We start from the raw sequence: 20512 nt of genomic DNA, 5'->3' as shown, positions 1-20512 counted from the left end.
TTAGGAACTATATCAATAAATCACATAAAAGAAAAATCTAGAATTGTGCATGGTTAATCTGTCATTTTTAAGGCTAAATTCATCCTTATTTGCTGTTCATGCATGTTTTATTAGCCCTAAATTCTAATTAGTGACCCTAACGCTAGGTGTCTATTAGAAGGCCTTAACTCCCCTTTGTTGATTATCCTTAGAAGGCCTTTTCTTTGGTTGTTATATGACATTGTGCACCCTATCGTTGGAAAATAGTAAAACCCTATCTTATAACAACCATACCTTTTGTATAGGGGTAAAGTACTAGAATATTGACATAGAATACCTATGCCTTTCTAGGCTCCACTTGTCCTTTCCTCCTTTTATTAGACCTGATATCTATCACCTTGAGCCATAGTAATTAAATACCCTTTAGGTGATTTAGGGAAGCATCCCTTGTGGTCAAATACCACTAAAAAATAGGAGAAAGGTTGTTAAGGTGACAATGGAAACACTTTGTCTTGTTTCCAAAAGATTTGGTTCTGCCTAATGGGGCTTTTCACTAGGCGTGCTAGATTTTGCGGCAACATTTTTGGCACCGTTGTTGGGGAGGAGTTGAATCCACTTCCTCAAAATCTGAAGTCTATGATTCAAGTATTTTTTATGGGAACATCCCAAAGCCAAAGTTAGAACTTTTTATCTCAAAATTCCATTGGAAGAATGAAGCCCTAGTTATTCATTGATGTTCACTAATTTTATGCTTGTAGGGCGAGCAAAAATTCATTAAGGAATTTTGAATTCACCTTGGTGACTCCATATTTGCATATTCTGAAAATTATATGCGATAAGAAATAACTCATTAGTAGTTTATTGTTCAGATCTTCCGGAAAAAATCACATTGAGAACAAAGGGTCAATGTGTTTCGAACCTAAATCAAGGTTCATCATTAGGACCAGGATGAGGGGGAAGATTAACTGACATAAATTGATAGATCTCAAAGATGAAACGGTAAATTATAATGGTTAAATAAAACAAGTGAATGTTACAGGATCAAAGTCAAATCAAATAATTTTGATTTGATTTTAGTCTATTTTATTATAAATTTTTAACTTTAAAAGACGCGTTTAGGTTCGAAATGCGTCGACCCTTTATTCTCAATGTGATTTTTTCTGGAAGATTTGAACAATATATCATGAATCACATAATCATAAAGTCTGCCATTAGTAGTTTCATGAGAAATACCTTGCCTTGGATATCCAAGATGTCCCCGGATATACACAACATCTTCACCCATATTACTATGAAAAATTTCCCAAGTTTAATGGTATTGCATCTTTATCTATTTATGATGTGGTGAGATTCATGAAGTATGCTTTAGTAGATAACATTGTTTATGAAGATGCATTAATGAGATTTTTTATGGAATATTTTGAAGAAAATCAAAGAGAGTAGTTTAAGTATTTTTACTACCCAAAGAGCATATCTTCTATAAGGGGTTTTAATGAAGAATTGATCAAAATTTGGGGATCAAGATCTTAGAACTATGAAGAAAATATTTGAGACTTAATCGAGGCACTTTAGAGAAAAAATATCATAGATCTATTTGAAGGTATTGAAGACGCATATACTGAACAATATTTCCATGAGTAGGAGGAAGAGGCCCTTCAGAATCATCAAGAGGAACTTATTGAAGGAGATCTTGAAGATGATGATGACCTGAGAGAGGAGTCAAGTGTTAATGAAGAAGGCCATACTAAAAATGATGCCTTGTCACATGAAGATGAGGTAAGTTGCATCTTGTTTATGAATATTGAATTTAATGGTACATCTTGTGAGACCCTTGAAAGGGGCGATCCCATTAATCCCTTGGAGAACAACAATGCTAGTTTCTTGAATGTGGAAGAGGGGAAGTGGGGCATGAATTGTTTTGATGAGGATCCACTTTATGATACAAATATTGATACTAATGATGATATTTTCAAGCCGTGCACTTCATATGATGATAAGGAAGATATGGTTACCGATTTTCTTAAGCCATCTTCACTTCCTCCTTGTATAATTCCTTGGTCATATTCAGATTCCATGAATTGTGAATGTGATGAGCCAATTTTTGTTGTCCCATTTGAATCTAATTTTTGTAACGAGCAACTTGTTTTTCAAGGCCTTGTCTGTAGGTTTTAACCCTGTATAGAAATTAACTGCATACAAATCCAAAAAAATAGAAAATAAACAATGGCAAGATCATAAAACATAAAATAGATATACACAAAGATTTTCCCCTGGATCCAAAAATCAGGAAATCTAGATTGATTTTTCATTATATTCCTTTCAATGTTACAACACATATATATACATGTTGAAGCATTCATAAATCCCAGTCCATTAGCCATGGATTAGAACATAAATATAGTTCCCTTGACCGGATATACAAGATACCATGGAAAGAAAACCATCATGCCCAAAACCATGTGCCAAATCCATGCACAAAACCATATGCAGGTCCAATTTTTTTTTTTCCCAAGGCGCCGCCCTAGACCCGGTAGAGGGGGGCCCCTCATACCCCTCGATAGGGGGGTTTTCGCACCCCGCTGCTCTTTACGCAACGAAGGGGATTTTGGCCTTCCCCCTTCTAACCCCCCGACTTCGCACATGGGGCTAGTCATGGAAAGAATATAACACACACCCAACATTTCCCTTTAGTCATTTCTCTCCTCATGACACTCCATTGATGGTGATGAAAATCTGTCAACCAAGGGGTCTACTTGATGTGAAGTCCCAATTATACCTCACACCATTTGGAGTAGGAGCCCCATCCAGAATATCAACCCCGTTGCCATGTATTCTTAAAGATATGCCTTGGCTCTGGATGTAAGTAAAAGAGAGGAGTGGAAATGTGCCTCCAAAAAGAAAGGGGGTGTGTGTGGTGAGTGTTCGATCGTATGTGTGTCAAAGTGCTTTCATTCCAAAGGGGAGGAAAAGTGAGCCTCTAAGAGAGAGGTAGTAGTACGACCCTCGTAGAGACACATATAAACGAGAAGGATCCATACAACACCAAGGGGAATAGTCCGTAGAGATGCGACAATCGGTGAAACCAATGTAATGAGGAGGATATGTCTAATATCCAGCGGAATAGTCCATGAGGATATGACAATGGTAGCAACCATTACGTCACATTATCAATATGGTAATTACCAAAATAACCGAAACAATTCAACTAATTTAGCACAGATGAAAGAAAATATGAATTACAAACATTCACAGAATAGTCTTACAGATATCCATAATCCATGCATGAAGACCGTGATGGTCCATAATGATTCTTTTATTAAGTAAAATTTCCAAGACACATGTATACAATGAACATCACTAGCTCCAATAGTGGAGCGGTGGAGCCACTGCTTGCTTCTCAAAAGAACTGATTTGTCTCTCTAATGCCTTGTGGGAGGAGCTAAGGTGAAAAATCCTTTGCTCATACAATGAGGGTGTATGTATAAGAAAGAGGTGATGCTTTAAATTCCTTGTGACTCAACTACCCTCATGACTGTTTGACTTCCTATGAATTTTCAACCTTACATGGCTCTTCATATTCTGAATGTGCCCTTTGGACTTCTACTTTACAATACATTTTGAATATGTATTTACAGAATCCACAATAATGATGTGGCATATGATGACTTGTGACATGACATGATATGACACTAATGACATGAACTTTATGATGATGTGATAGTGCCATGTTTTCCTTCTTTATGCTTCTTTCTTTGTGTCTTCTTGAAAGATGGTACATGTTCTTCTTCTTCCTCCTCCTTATGACTTGAAGATGAGGAGTTTTCCATGTGATCTTGATATTCATCTTATGTTAGAGTTTCGTGTTCCTTAGTCTTATTGCTTGGTGATCATCTTATTTCTTCAGCTACATATGTGTCTTCTAGCATTTCCTCCTTATCCATCTCCTTCTTCATCATCTTGCCATAGCATAATAGAGTACTTATGTCTGCAATCCACTCATGAGAAGATGATATTCTGTATGATAAACTCCTAATCTAAGATGGTGCATATTGATCCACTAACTGAGCCAAGATAGGATGACAAGCTGGGAAAGAGGCTCAATAACTACACAACTGCACAACTCAAACAGTTGGGGGTGAGCTTGAGCCTTGAGACTATGTAGTGTGTAGTTTAGGCTGGGCTGAGGAAGAAAACTGTGTATTCTGAGAGCTCAGGGTGAATGGCTAAGAGAATGGGCATTGGATCAGCCTATTGTGCAGTTCAGGAGGAGAGAGGAGCCCAAGTGATTGCACATTGCAAGAGCCTAGGATGAGGCTTGAGCCTTGAGACTGCATAGTGCGCAGTTCAGGCAGGACTGGGGAGACAAACTGCACAGTTTTTGACTCAGTGAGCTAAGATGTGGGGTTTTTCATTGCTTGGGAGAAATGCACAGTTATGGGAGGCAGTGGAGGTTGGTCCATTGCACAGTTTCATAGTTCAGGAGCTCAAGGATGAGCTTGAGGTTAGAGACTGCACAATGCACTGTTAAGGCTAGGCTGGGAGGATGAATTGCTCAATTCTTGGTGGCAAGGTCGGGCTTGAGCACTAGAACTGCGCAGTGTAGCAGTCTTGGAAAGTAGGAACTATGAATTGCGTACTGTCAAGGGACAAGGATGCATATTGATGGCTATAACTGCATAGTGCACATTTGAGGAAGGCCATATGAGGCTAGGCTACTAGGGAGTTTATGAAAATTGGCTAAGTGTGGGACTGAAGAGACTGACGTGAACAATGATATGACTGGATTGTGATCACTCACTTGAAACACTTTGAAAATACAACAACATAGATCATCTGAAACACGTTAACAATATATTTCCCTCAATGCGAAAACCTTGCAACGACTTTACAACATGTGTGACACTACAGGTACACTTTACGATGACTATGATGACACTTGTGCGACAATGCCTAAAACTCTGGGAATGTGTGCGATTGATGTTTACATGGATATACCAACTCGTTCACAAAGATAACCCCTTGAAACCACCATAACAAGCATACATACATTGTGCGGCAACTAACATGCGAAAAGATGCCAATTTCTAAATTGTGAATGAATCTTGAGATATGTGGAGAACAATGAAAGTAACACATGCCAAAACAAAGATAACATGAAAACAACACTAGTTTGAGTAATGATAAGCGAAACCGAAAACCAAAAACGTGAAAATGACACTGGTGAAAATAAAGGTGCGTGAAAGCGATTGTTTGCAAAACTCATTGAAATGGAAGTACAAACACATCTAGGATGTGAGAAACTATCTTTGTTAGTTCACACTAACTGTAAACATGGATTGGACACCGCACAAACATAGTCTTGATGGAACGTACTATGCTTGTCCAAGCTTGCGTAAAAGGATGTGCTCATGAACTTGTTGCAGATTAAGCATGTGTGAGAAAGTGACTTCGACACTTCCGATCCAAGCAAGGTGAACAAAAGTATCAGCTAACCAAGAAGTGACTATGGAACGACTAATCATAGGATCCATAGTAGGCTCCGAAATTCGAGTGTATGCAAAATTTTCGAGGGTGTTTGTCACAATGACAACACTGATAGAACTCTAGATTCTCTGGCTTGTTCAATTATTTAATGCAGGGTCTAGTTCTTCAGGAAGTATTGATTCATCATTGAGATTACATGGCTTCCACACTTACCCTGTGCATAAACACAGTCCCCTTCATTCCTTTACTTGGTTAAACACAAACAGAAGATAACGATCACACAATGTTTCGAATAAGGATAGGGTAATGAATTTCACAAACTTTATATTTTATGATTATAGTTTTTCATCTCTGGTGTTGCTCCATTGCCAACAACCCTGGATAGTACCTCGACAGAGTCACTACAGGGACACAAACATTGCTCCGCTTCCAGCGAGCCTGGACAGTACCCCGGCGAAGTTGCTTCTTCACCTATCTACGCAGGAATCCTTTCTCCAGTTTTTCCTTTATTTATTTATTTATATAGGACTGTGCATTAACACTTATTTATTTCATAGGAGGAGGAGGGATACCGACTTATTGAGAGAAAAAGAGGTTGTCCCTTCATAGAAACATATATAAGACCTATGATATTGGTTTTCTCGTTTAGATTTTCCCCTTGTCCTTCTCTACTTAATTGGATCAACTTGAAACACAAAAACATAAAAACCTGAGTGTAGGCATGAGGTTTCTAGAATAGGCATAGGGGTCATGGTTTGACACAAGGTTTTCTTAATGCAAGGATCGTATTTTCTGTTGGACAATCATCGACCATAAGATGTAACCTAGATAAGGAAGACTGACAAAGAGTTAGCCAAATTTGCAGTGTTACAAAGTCCTTTTATATTTAGCAACATTCCCTTTTCGTCCAAGAAAGCATCTCCATGCATGGTCTTACTGATGGAACAAAAAGAAATGCACAATACAATAAGAAATAAAAACTAAAGCACAAGAAAAAGAGGATAAACATTATGCAAAACATAAGTAAGAAGACAAGAAAGACTGAAAAAGACAAGACGAGATTAGTGAAAGGGAGGGAAAACAAGGATGCAACTAATCCTACTCCTAACCTAACAACTAGAAGGTTTAAGGTTTGGGTCACGTATAATAAAATTTCCAATGAAACCACTGTAGTTGTTCTCAACCTACAATGACAAATATACAATCGATTAAAATAGATATAAAGCAATGTGCAATACAAAAGATAAGAACATGAATAGCTTGCACACAAAATTGAAGTCATTTCCTGTTAGCAGAAAGATAGGCCATAGCCCCTACTTCTAACCAATTCACATTCTTACCCTTTTGATGAAAACCATCATTCATCAAACCTCAGAAGATTCTTGCGAATGTGTCTTGAATTACACCGAACTCCTTTGCAAGCACACAAAATGATCGAAACTTTTTATTTGTGATGGAGCTTGCCAAGTAAGATTGCTCCAACCATTCAATGATTGGATCATAAAACGTGGTGATCCTCTTGAAAACCCAGAAATATTTGAAAAGTTGAAGTTTCAATTAAAGGCATGGGATTACAATGATAATATTGTGAGGGGAAATATATATGATCATATTCAGTGGGCATTTTAAGACAATGAGGACTTGACATAACCATTCACAGGTGGGGAAGTGCCTCAACTGCTTGACAAGTACCTAGATAGGGAGATGTTAAACCATAAAAATCAAAGGATGTAAAATGACTGTCATGGGATGTGTTGATGGGAAAATAGTATGTTGAATCAAAATCATTAGAAACATAATCATGATCATATGGGTTGATTAAATCATGAGATTCCCTATTTGTAATTACCAAAGATAAATCAAATTGAATCGTTTCGCAAATGCTCCACATAATAGAATCTTCCTCACGTGACGAGTGTAGAAAACCATTTTCTTGTCACTGGTTACACACTGCACTAACATTGTAATTTTCAAACAAAGTAAAAAGGAATGCTAGTATAAAGAACACATGGAACCCGTCAGGGTAAAACAAGTGAAGAAAGATTGATAATATCTTCACCTTCATGTTCCTCTACTTATGTAATGTGACTTCCTTATGCATGATTGCAATTTGAACCAATGACCTGAAAATCGAGAGTGTGTGAAGGGCTAACTGGTGAAGCAGATTGATCGGGCGGATCACAGTACAAATAGTCGTAGCATGTAGATGATAGAGGATAATATAAATATAGATCATACTGGAGGGTGGAGTTATGAATAATAACATCATGTTATGGAATGGGGAAGTTAGTATTCACCATGGGATTCATTAGCCATTTTGGGATTTCCTCCATTGAATATGAGTCATGAGAAACAAAAGAAGAATGAGAAGATGGATCAGGAATTTGATCTACAAATTTTCCAACTTTATTACCATCGCATAGAGGAACCCTTATCAGAACTGGAAAAGGAGGAGGACAAAAAAAGGACCAATAAATTTTTTCTCTAAAATTAGACGTGTCTCATGATTCACAAGAGTTGGGGAAGTAAGAAAATCAGGGGGTTCAGGTTCACCGTGTAAAGAGATAAGAATGAAGCACTCAAAATCTTGTTTTAAGAAATCTCGATCCATATTTTATTAAGGAAATTCATAAAATTAAGTGAAGGAATAAATCATAAAAATCCTCAACTTATTCATTAGGCTTCATTCTTAAGTGATTGATTCTTTTACAAACATCTCGGTAGTTATACCTATCAAAGGCTTGATAAAGAGCCTTGAGGAAATGATGGAAATAATGGATGGAGGCGGGTGGTAAGGTATGGCACCATTGATTAACAAGACCTTCAAGGGTGAGGAAGAAAAGCACACAATCAAAATCTTCATCATCGATTTCGTAAGATTCACAAAATTTCATAAAATCATAAATGTGCACGATTATGGATGTTCCATCCTCACCATCAAACTTTAACTGAGACAAGTGATAAAGAGGCTCACCAGAGATTAAAAATTGATAAATGGATTAATTATAGAAGCACCCTGGAAGTAATATTTGAGGATGTGCCATTTGAGATAAGTGGTTCAAAACAGACTCAATGGGCATAACTTTCCATCTAGCCCTCCTTCTAGTGCCTGTTGTTGATGTTGCTAGAAATATGTCAACCAAGGGGTCTCCCTATTGTGAAGTTCCAATCAGACCTCACTCCATTTGGAGTAGGATCCCCATCCAGAATATTAGCCCGGTTGCCATGTATTCTTAAAGATATGCCATAGCTCTAGCTGTTAGCAAAAGAGAGGAGTGAAAATGCGCCTGTGAAAAGCAAGGTGGTGAGACTGGTGAGTGTTTGATCATATGTGTGTGAAAGTCCTTTCACTACGGAGGGGAGGAAAATTGAGCCTTTAAGAGAGAGGTAGTAGTACCACCCTAGTAGAGATGCGAAATGAGGAGGATCTATCTAATATCCAGTGGAATAGTCCACGAGGACGCGACTACAGTAATAGTAATTACAACACATTATCAATATGATAAGTACAAAAATAACCGAAATAGTTCAACTACTTTAGCACAGATGAAAGAAAACATGAATTACAAACATTCAAAAAATAGTCTTACAGATATCCATAATCCATGCATGAAGAACACGCTGGCCCATAAGGCTTCTTATATTAATTAAAATTTCCAAGACACATGTATACAATGAACATCACTAGCTCTAATAGTGGAGTGATGGAGCCACGCCTTGCTTCTCAAAACAACTTATCTTCCTCTCTAATGCCTTGCGGGAAGATCCAAGGTGAAAATTCCTTTTCTCATACAATGAGGGTGTATGTATAAGTAAGAGGTGATGCTTCACCTTCGTTGTGACTCTTTGACTATCCTCATGACTGTTTGACTTCCTATGACTTTTTGATCTTACATGACTCTTCATATTCTGAATGTGCCCTTTGGACTTCCACTTTATAATACATTTTGAATAGGTATTTAGATAATCCACAATAACGATGTGGCATATGATGACTTGTGACAGGACATGACATGACACTGATGACATGAACTGCATGATGATGTGACAGTGCCAAGTTTTCCTTCTTGCTAATTCTTTGTTTGTGTCTTCTTGAAAGGATGGTATATGTTCTTCTTCTCCTTCCTCCTTATGAATTGAATATAATGAGTCTTCCATGTGATCTTCATCTTCATCTTCTGTTAGAGTTCGGTGTTCCTTCGTCTTCTCACCTGATGATCATCTTATTTCTTTAGCTCTATATGTGTCTTCTAGCATGTCCTCCTTCCAAATATCCTTCTTCATCATCTTTCCAAAGCATGATAGAGTACTTGTGTCTGTAATCCACTCACGACAAGATGATATCAGTTCAATAAACCCCTAATTGAGGATGGTGGATATTGATCCACTAATTGAGCCGGGACCAAATGAATGGCTGGGAAAGAGGCTACGTAAATACACAATTGCGTAGTTCAAGAAGTCAGGGGCAAGCTTAATCCTTGAGACTTCGCAGTGGGTAGTTAAGGCTAAGTTGAGGAAGAAAACTACGCAGTCTGAGAGCTCAGGGTGATAGGATGAGGGAATAGGCACTAGATCATCCTATTGCGTAGTTCAGGAGGAGAGAGGAGCCCAAGTGATTGCGCAATTATGCAGTTCAAGAGCTTAGACTGAGACTTGATCCTTGAGACTACGCAGTGCACAGTTCAGGCAGGATTGGGGAGATAAACTACATAGTTTCTTGACTCAGTGAGTTGAGTTGAGATATTTAACACTATTTGGGAGAACTGTGGAGTTGTGGGAGGCAGTGGAGGTTAGGCCATTATGCAGTTGTGCAGTTCAATAGGTCAAGGATGAGCTTAAGGCCAGGCTGGGAGGATGAATTGCACAATTTTGGGAGGCAAGGTCAGCCTTTAGCACTAGAACTGCACAGTGAAGTAGTCCTGGGAAGCAGGAACTACGCATTGTGCAGTTTCAAGGGACAAAGGATATAGCTTGAGGGTTAGAACTGCACAATGCACAATTGAGGAAGGTCGAATGAGGCTAGGTTGTTGGGGAATTTCTAAAACTTGGCTAAGTGTGGGACCAAAGAGACTGATGTGAACAATGATATGACTTGACTATGATTACACACTTGAAACACTTTGACATGAAGACAACATAGATTACTTGAAACATATCAACAACATATTTCCCTCAATGCGATAACCTTGCGATGAATTTACGGCAAGTGCGACACTAAAGGTACACTTTGCGACAACTGTGACGACACTTGTGCGATCATGCCTAAAAATTTGTGATTGAGTGTGACTAATGTTTACATGGTTAGACTAAATCATTCACAAAAATATAACCCCTTGCAACCACTAGAAAAAATCATACAAACATTGTGGGACAACTAATATACGAAAATACACCAATTTCTAAAGTGCGAATGACTCTTGCGATATGTGGATGACAGAGAAAATAACACGTGTAGAGTAACAATAACATGAAAAAGAAACTAGTTAGAGTGATGAAAAGTGAAAGCACAACCGAAAACATGAAAACGACACTCGCGAAAAAAGTGCGTGAAAGTGAGATTTTGCAAAACTCATCGAAAATGGAAGTACAAATGCAACTAGGATGTGAGAAACTGTCATTGTCAGTGCGCACTGGCTGTCGACATGGATTGGACACCGCACAAGAACAATCTTGATGGAACATTTTATGCTTGTATTGGCTTGCGTAAAAGGATGCGCTCATGAACTTGTTGCGGATTGAGCATGTGTGATCAAGTGACTTCGACACTTCCGATCCAAGCAGGGAGCACAAAAGCATCAATTGACCAAAAAGTGACTATGGAACGACCAATCACAAGATCCACAGTAGGCTTTGAAATTCAAGTGTACACAAAATTTTGGAGGGTGGTTGTCGCAATGAAAACACGCTCTTAGCATATCCCTAGTGACATCAATGGGGGTTGTATGCCTAAGATATTTATTGGAAAAGAATGATTAAAATTGATCACTGATTACTACATATTCAGGTTACAAGAAAGGATCCAAGGGTGTAGGAAATTTTTTTCTTCTCCCTTTTCATCATCATTCCCTTTTCAAAACAACAAGGATGATTTATGTTTGAATTATTACATTTTCCCACTACCCACCCTTATTCCTTTGATTGAGTGTTTAGGTATTGTTAGGACTCCAGGAAACTCTCCTAGGTTGTAGCTCAGAGATGCCTAGTAACATATAATTATCAATATGGTTCTAGGAAATTATTGGGATGGGTGATGGTTGGTTCAAGCTAGATAACCACTTCTACTCTGTTTTCACTCCAAACATGCATGAAAACCCTCAGACTACAAGGCTTTAGACCACCAATGCTCAACAATTTTGGAATTAGGTGAATAGGTGAAGAATACTAACCACACCAGCAGACGCATATAGAATGTATGATGGCCAGCTGCAACTAGTCAAGAAGCTTGCAAATCTAATCTATCAATGCAGAGATAAGATGACAATTATCTTGCATTAGATACAACAAAAACTTGAGTGACCCACCCACTGATTCATTCAATTGTCTAATCCAGTGATAAGATGACAGTTATCTGGTATTAGACTTTAGAAGAAATCATGAATACAACACACCAGGCATAAGCTTAGAACAGAGAAGAAATGGGCATTGAACAATTAACAACAAAAGAAGCTTGCATTGCTAAAAATGAAGATGAGACACTACAAGTTACAGAGTATCTACAGTCTCCAGAAGTTGAACCGAAACACAATTGCCAACCCTGGCTACATTTTTCTTCTGGATATTTATAGTCTATCATTACAATGTACCTTAGTCGTTTAGGGATGGAGGGTCTTAATTGACCACCAACTATCATTAACTGTCTGGTAGCGTCTTTGAACGTAGCTGTTTTCTCCACTACGAAAACCTGATCAGATCTGGTACTGTGCTATCCTTTAGGTGGTCAAATTGATTATGGCAGTGGAGTTCCATAACTGTTTAATTCAGTCGTTGAGTCGTGCTGTGTCCTTTTATCCTTCGGCCATGCTATTCTTTTAATTCAGTTTTATGGTTAGACTGTCACCAGACTGACAGAGTCAGTCATCTTCCTCTTCATGCAATAGACAGGACGTGTGGTATGGGATGCATGGGCAAATGAACGGTTATGAATGATCACGAATGGTGGTCGTCGGATCAAGGGAGGTGTGTGGTGGAGATCATTTTTGGAGGCTAGCAGTCATGATGTGAGCGGAATATGTCTGGGCCATTGGATCTTCAGGAAAGCAGATTAGACGGTTATCAGGTGGCGGAGATGTGCGGGTGATAACGCGCGGGGTTATTTGGTTTGAGTGGTAAATGGTTTTCATCGCGCGGGCATCAGGCAGTGAGCGGTAAGTGTCGTAACTCGCCCGATGCCATTCATGGGATGACACATAGGGGGGGGGGAGAAAAACTGCCCTCATCGGGCGGGTACTTATTGCGCTTTTTGTCTGTGCGATATGGGCGATGACCTTTAGATCTGGTGGGGTTGATCTAATGGCCGAGGAGCGTCGGAAAAGTTGGTGTATTGGATGGGACATGGATCGTTGGATTGGCTGGGAAAGATCGATGGCGGAGATGCGATGAGGGTACAAGATGTTGTCGTGAAATGTGCTATAGGCGCATAAGGCATATGGGTGAGGTTTTGTGGGGTTTTAGCTATTACGCTTGGGGCTAAGGCTAAAGAGGAATTTGTCGGGGCACGCAAGTTAAGTTAGGAAAGAAAGGGTAAAGTGGGAGTGGATTAAGGTAAGGAGTAGGAAATGGTCCATGTGGGACCCCTTTTACGAACAACAAAGTAGACCGAGACTTCCTGTTGACCTTCAAAAAGTCAGCACTGCATCTCAGAGCTAACACTGGCACCTTCTGGGGATGAAATCCTCCCTATGAGGTTTCAAGAACTGTAGACCGCTGCCTTCTACATAAGAAATAAGATTAGAAATATTGCCTAATATTCCATTGGGCGTGGAGTCTATCTAAGCCTGCACTAAAACTTTGAAAAATAACATATTTACAATATTGAGGCTTGGAAGCCTTAAACAAAATAAACTTTCAAAAACCGCCCATTGATTGGGCCATCAAAAACAGTTTCTCCTTCCAAACTTTGCAGCATGAAAGTATTGTTTCCCTGGACCTGAGAGATGACAAATGGTCTTGTTCACAGAGCATCAAATTTACCATGATTTCCTTTCTTTTCCTTCAGTGAATCCCATTTGAGAACCCAGTCACCAACCTGAAAATTGTCCATCTTTTCCTTTCTGTCAAAAGCTTCCTTTATTTTCCTTTGATGTATTGCATATCTCTCAATCAGTTGATCTCTGATCTGATGAACTTCAGCCAAGTCACTCATCCTCCTTCCCATGTCACCTTCCTCGTTCTCCTCTTCTTGCAAGAATTTGGCCACATGGAGGATCAATTGGATTGGGAAAACAATCTCAGTGCCATATACTAGCTTGAATGGAGAATTCCCTGTGGACTTCTTGGTGGTAACCCTATCAGCCCACAATGCAAACTTTAGTTTGGAATCCTAGCTCCGCTTGTTGTCTTCCAACAGCTTTTTGATTATCCTTACAAGGCTTTTATTTGATGATTCTGCTAGGCCATTACCCTAAGGATAATATGAGGTTGAATGCACTAATTTAATGCCCATTGAGTCACACATGTCCACCAACTTTTTTTCCCTGAAAGCTGCTACATTGTCTGTGACCAATTTGTTTGGGAAACCAGACCTGGTAAAAATGTTTTATGTCAAGGATTTCATGACAACTTAGTGATCAACTTTCTTAGTGGGGATGGCCTCGATCCATTTGGTAAAATAATCAATGGCTACTAAAATCCATCTATGTTGGCCACTGGAATGGGGATTAATCTCCCCTATGAAATCCAAACCCCACTGCTGGAAAGGGCCATTAGTGTGTATTGGTTTTAGGGGCAAAGATTTCAGTTGTTGTCTTCCTGCAAACTTCTGACACTTGTCACAAGATTTCACAAATGAAAATACATCAGAGAACAGGGTAGGCCAATAATACCCAGCCTTTAGGATCTTGTGGGTTGTGGTTTTCCAATAATGATGTCCTTCACAGATGCTAGAATGGAACTGGTGCATGAATTCCACAGATTGATCCTTGTCTAGACATCTTAAGAGGATTCTAGTTGGGTCCCTCCAATAAAGCAGGTTCTTATTAATGCAAAACTTGGCTGCTTTGAGCTTAATAGTCCTGGCTTGACTTGAACTAAGGCCTGGGGGAACTTCTAGCTTCAACAAGAAATGAGCTATGCGGGAATACCATTCATAAGTAGCCAAGTTCTCATCCAATGACTAGTTCTGCCTTCGTTCTGTTGCCTCCTCTGCTTGTTCAACTTCTGAATCTACACCTATGCAGTTTATGTCCAGGATTCTGCAATTTTCTTCAGCCATCAGTTGAGAAAGGCCCTAGCCTTTGACAAGCTTGGTGGGCTTCAATTCTATGTTGAATTCAATGAGCTTTGCAATCCATTTAGCCCTTATTCCATCAACATCTATCTGTGTTAGGACATCCTTCACTTAGGTAGAGGGTACATAGGCAATCACCTTGGAGTGTAGAATGTATATTCAAAATGCCTTTAAAGACTTAATAAGAGCATAAGCCTGCTTTTCAATTATGTTATATCTTAATTCAGCATCCCTTAAATTTTTCCTGACAAAGGCCATTGGGTGCTCTGTACCTTCATCATCCTTCTGCTCACAGGAAGCAAAAGAGAAGATATGGAACTCCTTGTTATAGTCTGGGATGATTAGAGTGGGGGCTTCCATAATAGCTCTTTTGATGGCTTCAAAAGGCTTTCTTGCTGCATCTGTCCATTTAATCTCTAATCCCTTTTTCAGCATGGAGGTAATATGTTTTACTAGTTCTGCAAAATTGGGAATAAACCTCCTCACAAAGTTGATATTTCCCAAAAAGGATTGAATATCCTTTTTGGACCTTGGGACAAACAATGTCTGTATTGCTTTAACTCTTTCTGGATCAATCTTGACACTTGCAGTAGAAACTATATGTCCTAAAAGTTTCCCTTCTTCCAGAGCAAACTGTGACTTCTTAGGATTTGCTGAAACCCGAAACCTTCTACACCTCAGAAACGCTTTCTTCAAATGTTGTAAATTATCCTGATGACTGCTGGAGTAAACTGTTATATCATCCAGGTAAACTAGGACAAACTTTTCCTTCTCTCCTACAAAATCTATATACATGGCCCTCTGAAAGGTGGCCCCAACATTCATCAGTTCAAAGGGCATCTTGGAGTACATAAAAGTGCCCCAAGAAATGTTTAAGGCAGTATTTTCTTGGTCCTCTGGGTGCACAAGAACTTGGTTGTACCCTGAAAATCCATCCAAGAGAGACATGACCCACGCCCCTAAAACCTTTTGTAGCAAATGTTACATCTTGGGTAGGGGATAGTTGTCTTTCTTGGAGCATTTTTTTAGGTTCTTGAAGTCAACACACAACCTGATTTCCCAAATTTTCTTCCTCAAGACTACCAGGTTGGCTACCCACTTCAAATACCACAGGGGATCTTGGCAGCCAAAAATTTCTTAATTTCCTTTTCAATTAAAGGGAGTAGCAGAGGGTTTATGGGTCTTAGCTTCTGCTTGAAAGGGATGGTGTCTTTCTCTAATGGGATCTTATGTTAAATGATGTTTTTGTCATAAGTATTAAGGTCAGTGTACTCCCAGGCAGAGACATCAGCAAATTGCTTCATTAGGGTGCAGTATTCAGAACTTTGGGCAGTAGACAAGTGGGTGGACATATTTATATAGTTTGGATGATCTGGGCTCCCTATGTTATGCCTATGGACTGCAGACTTATTTTCTTTCTGGGCAGTCTTATAGGGCATATCATTATGGTCAAACAACTTCTCTAGAGGCACCAACCCTTTAGGTATATGGTTACTAGGCAATTGTACAATGCTGTCTGGGCCAATTTTGTTTCTTAGCTGAGATTGGTGACAATCCTCCATGGCTTCATTCTCTTGATCAATTTTCATTTTAGAGAATTCATCAATGACTTGCAAAAACCTATTGACTTCATCATCATCCTCAAAAACTTTCCAGTATTTGACATTATCAGGCAGAGATGGTATACATTTTACCTAAACTTCATAAACCAATTTAGGGGGCATGGGAGGAATGAACATACTAGCAGACACAACAAGGGAATCAACAAGCTGATTTTTGGCTCTGGGAATATATGAGATACAAAAGCTACTAAAAGAATCTTTGAGCCTCCATACCTCATCTCTGTATTCTTTCAGCCTACGATGCTTTTCTTAGAATGTTTTGTTTACTTGTTGAATGATGAGATCGGCATCTCCAAACACCTTTATGTCTCTAATTCCCATTTCTTTAGCAGTGTTGAAGCCCAATATCAAAGCCTCATACTATGTTATATTGTTGGTGACCTAAAAAGTTAGCTTGAAAGATAGATGTATGCATTCCTGTGTTGGGATACCATCACTACACCTGCTCCTGTAGCTTCCCTAGAGCAAGCTCCATCTAAGAACATATCCCAAATCTGTGGCCCTTCCATCTCCATGACCTGGCATACTAGTTTCTTAAGCTACACTGAGGCCAGCTGGGATTCTTCAATTTGGAGATTACATGCTCCAAAATCAGTGTCCACAACATAAATGGGATGATTAGTGGGATTCTTTTCATCACTAATGATATATGCCAGCTGGGCTTCCCTGTACAACCTTTTTCTTTCTCCCCCAAAAATCGGGATAGTGGCATAGGATAGGTCATTTTGCAATGTCCCACCCAACCTCTTCATCCATCCTCTGGAAAGTAGCATGCCAAACTTAGGGGGGACATCTGCTACTACAATATCCATCATCATGCTCTTCATGGGTAGCTGAGATAAGGTGATGGCCAAGTCTTTGATCAACCCTAGACATTTCACTTTTCTAGAATCGAAAGAGAACAAGTCATGATAAGGTCTGGTGATATCAAGGCCTAACTCATCCATGACAACCTTGGGCATTAGATTATGACTAGCACCTGTGTCCAGTAGACAGTTGTGAAGGATTTTTTCATGAATGGTCAAGGAGACATAAAAATATGGGGAATTGTCATCAGCAGGTTCAGTCATTGGGCTAAGCACAACTGCAGGTTTGTCATCTTGCAAATTTACACAGTCATTTGATGCTTGTGTGGCTTTGAGCTGAAGGGCATCAAGGATGGGTTTCTTAAAGGCCTCATTCTTTACTAGTTCTATCAGAGGTACATATATTTTCAACTTCTGGACTTCTAATTTGAAACTGAAAAGGGAAGGGGACTTGTCAGGACCTCTTACCTCTTGAGCTGGTGCTTTGAGGACGTTGTGATCGGTTGTTGGTCGCTTTTGCTTGTTAAATTGCTGCTCTGTAGGAACAACAGCTCTTTGGACAGGGATTTCTTTTCCATTACTCATCCTTGTCCTCATGTTATATCTCTGCTAATTTTCAGTTTGCAGAACAACTTCTCTGTCCCATTCCTAGCTGGTCTGGTCCTTTAGCATTGACTCTTCATAGGCAGCTAATGTCAAAAAGCAAGCACTGCCTTTGTCTTCCATGCAGTGGATCTCATCCTCTTCATCAAACTGCTCCTCCTCCATGAATATGTTCTGAAAAGGAGTCTCACCTTCTGTTCTTCATTGGCCTCTTTTCCCCTTTGCATGATCTGCAATTGTTCATTTTCTCTCCTATATGGATTTGGATTTCTAGGAGCAAATGTATTAGGAACCCTTCCTTTCCCTGAATGTTGCTCAACCTTCAGCTTGGATATTTCAGAGGCCAATGACTCTATCATCTTGATCATTTTGTCTATTTTGGGGTCTGAAGATGAAGAAGATTCACCCCTCTGTCTCCTTCAGTCAACATTTCCCTTGAGTTTCTCTGCAACCATGATGTTGGACTCTACTTCCAAGGCTGCATCCTGCATTTCAACCAGAGAAGCACATCTTCTTTCTCTCAATAGCAGGCAGAAGTTAGAATCAAATGCATTGGCATAGGTGATCTTGGCAAAGGTGGGAATAGGTTTCACTTCAGCTAGTATCTTGCTGTACATGCGGTTAAACCTTTTATTGAAATTGGACAATGACTCCCCATTTTCCCTTTTCAGGTTGCCAAAATCAGTATGATAATAGAGCAGATCTTTCTTATCCCCCCAATGCTTTAGGAACACATCATCTAAGGCCTCAATGTCTGTTATAGACCTAGGGGTTAATTCTCTAAACCATTTTCTTGCCTCTCCATCGTGGTTTTGGACAAAAACTCTCATCCACACCATCTTCACTATTGTCTAGATTATTTGCATAACTATACAATGACTCAAGATGTTCTTCTGCTGTGACTCCCTCTGTCCTAGTGAGCTTAGGCATGTACCTCTGATATTCTCCTACAGGCATGGAATTCAAAGGAGTAGGAAATACCAAGGGCCCATACCTAGCAGCTATGATTCTTTCCATTTTGGTGGGTGCTTGTGGGCCTGCCATGACTGGGGTAGATGAAAGGGTGCTGGAAGTCTGAAAGACAGGGAGTTGAGAAATGACTGACAGGGTTAAAGGAATATTATGGATAGGAGGGGAGGTTTCCTTTGGGTTGAAATCCAAAGGAGGGCCTAAAGAAAAGGGAGATCTATGAATCTTTGAAAATTTCTCTTCACTGCTAGTGCTAGAGGCTATATTCTCAATATGTATGTGCTCTGTTACAAGCCTTTCTTGCAGAGATGCATAAGATTGTTTAGGTTTACCTGATCCTGATGCTCCCTTTTGTGATGTCTTTCTTTCCTTGATAATCTTCTCAGGGTCAGGTACTAGGTCAGCTGGTGATTTCTGAGGATTTCTCTGAGTGTGCCTCACAAACTGAGCCAGAACTGTGATGTGGAGTCGCCAAGAGGTTCGGCCTCCAGTAGAGTCGCCAGATAGATGATTACAACCAAAAATGTGTCCAGACTTTGTCTATCATCAAAGCTGGATCTGTGTTGTTCTCCTAGGGAAGCTGAGCTTCAATCTCCTCTCCCCGGCAACGGCACCAATTATGTTAGGACTCCAGGAAACTCTCCTAGGTTGTAGCTCGAAGATGCCTGGTAACATATAATTTTCAATATGGTTCTAGGAACTTATTGGGATGGGTGATGGTTTGGTTCAAGCTAGATAACCACTTCTACTCTGTTTTCACTCCAGACATGCATGAACACCCTCAGACTACAAGGCTTTAGACCACCAATGCTCAACAATTTGGGAATTAGGTGAATAGGCAAAGAATACTAACCACACCAGCAGATGCATACAGAATGTATGATGGCCAGCTGCAACTAGTCAAGAAGCTTGCAAATCTAATCTATCAATGTAGAGATAAGATGATAATTATCTTGCATTAGATACAATAGAAACTTGAGTGACCCACTCATTGATGCATTCAGTTGTCTAATCCAGTGATAAGATGACAGTTATCTAGTATTAGACTTTAGAATAAATCATGAATACAACACAGTAGGCACAAGCTTAGAATAGAGAAGAAATGGGCATTAAGCAATTGACAACAAAAGAAGCTTGCATTGCTGAAAATGAAGATGAGACGCTGCAAGTTACAGAGTATCTACAGTCTCCAGAAGTTGAACCGAAACACAATTTCCAACCCTGGCTACATTTTTCTTCTGGCTATTTATAGTCTATCATTACAATGGCCCTTAGCCGTTTAGTGATGGAGGGTATTAATTGACCACCAACTACCATTAACTGTCTGATAGCATCATTGAACGTAGCTGTTTTCTCCATTACAAAAACTTGATCAGATCTAGTACTGTGTTGTCCTTTAGGTGGTCGGATTGATCATGGCAGTGGAGTTCCATAACTGTTTAATTCGGTTGCTAAGTCATGTTGTGTCCTTTTATCCTTCAGCCATGATCTTCTTTTAATTCAGTTTTATGGTCAGACTGTCACCAGACTGACAGAGTCGGCCATATTCCCCTTCATGCAATAGATAGGACGTGGGGTATGGGATGTATGGGAAGATGAACAAT

Source organism: Pinus tabuliformis, chromosome 5_2 (genome assembly GCF_031772625.1).
Source record: "Pinus tabuliformis cultivar Carrire ecotype Pingquan chromosome 5_2, CPIR1, whole genome shotgun sequence".
NCBI classification, from domain to species: domain Eukaryota; kingdom Viridiplantae; phylum Streptophyta; class Pinopsida; order Pinales; family Pinaceae; genus Pinus; species Pinus tabuliformis.
This window is presented reverse-complemented; position numbering follows the sequence as displayed.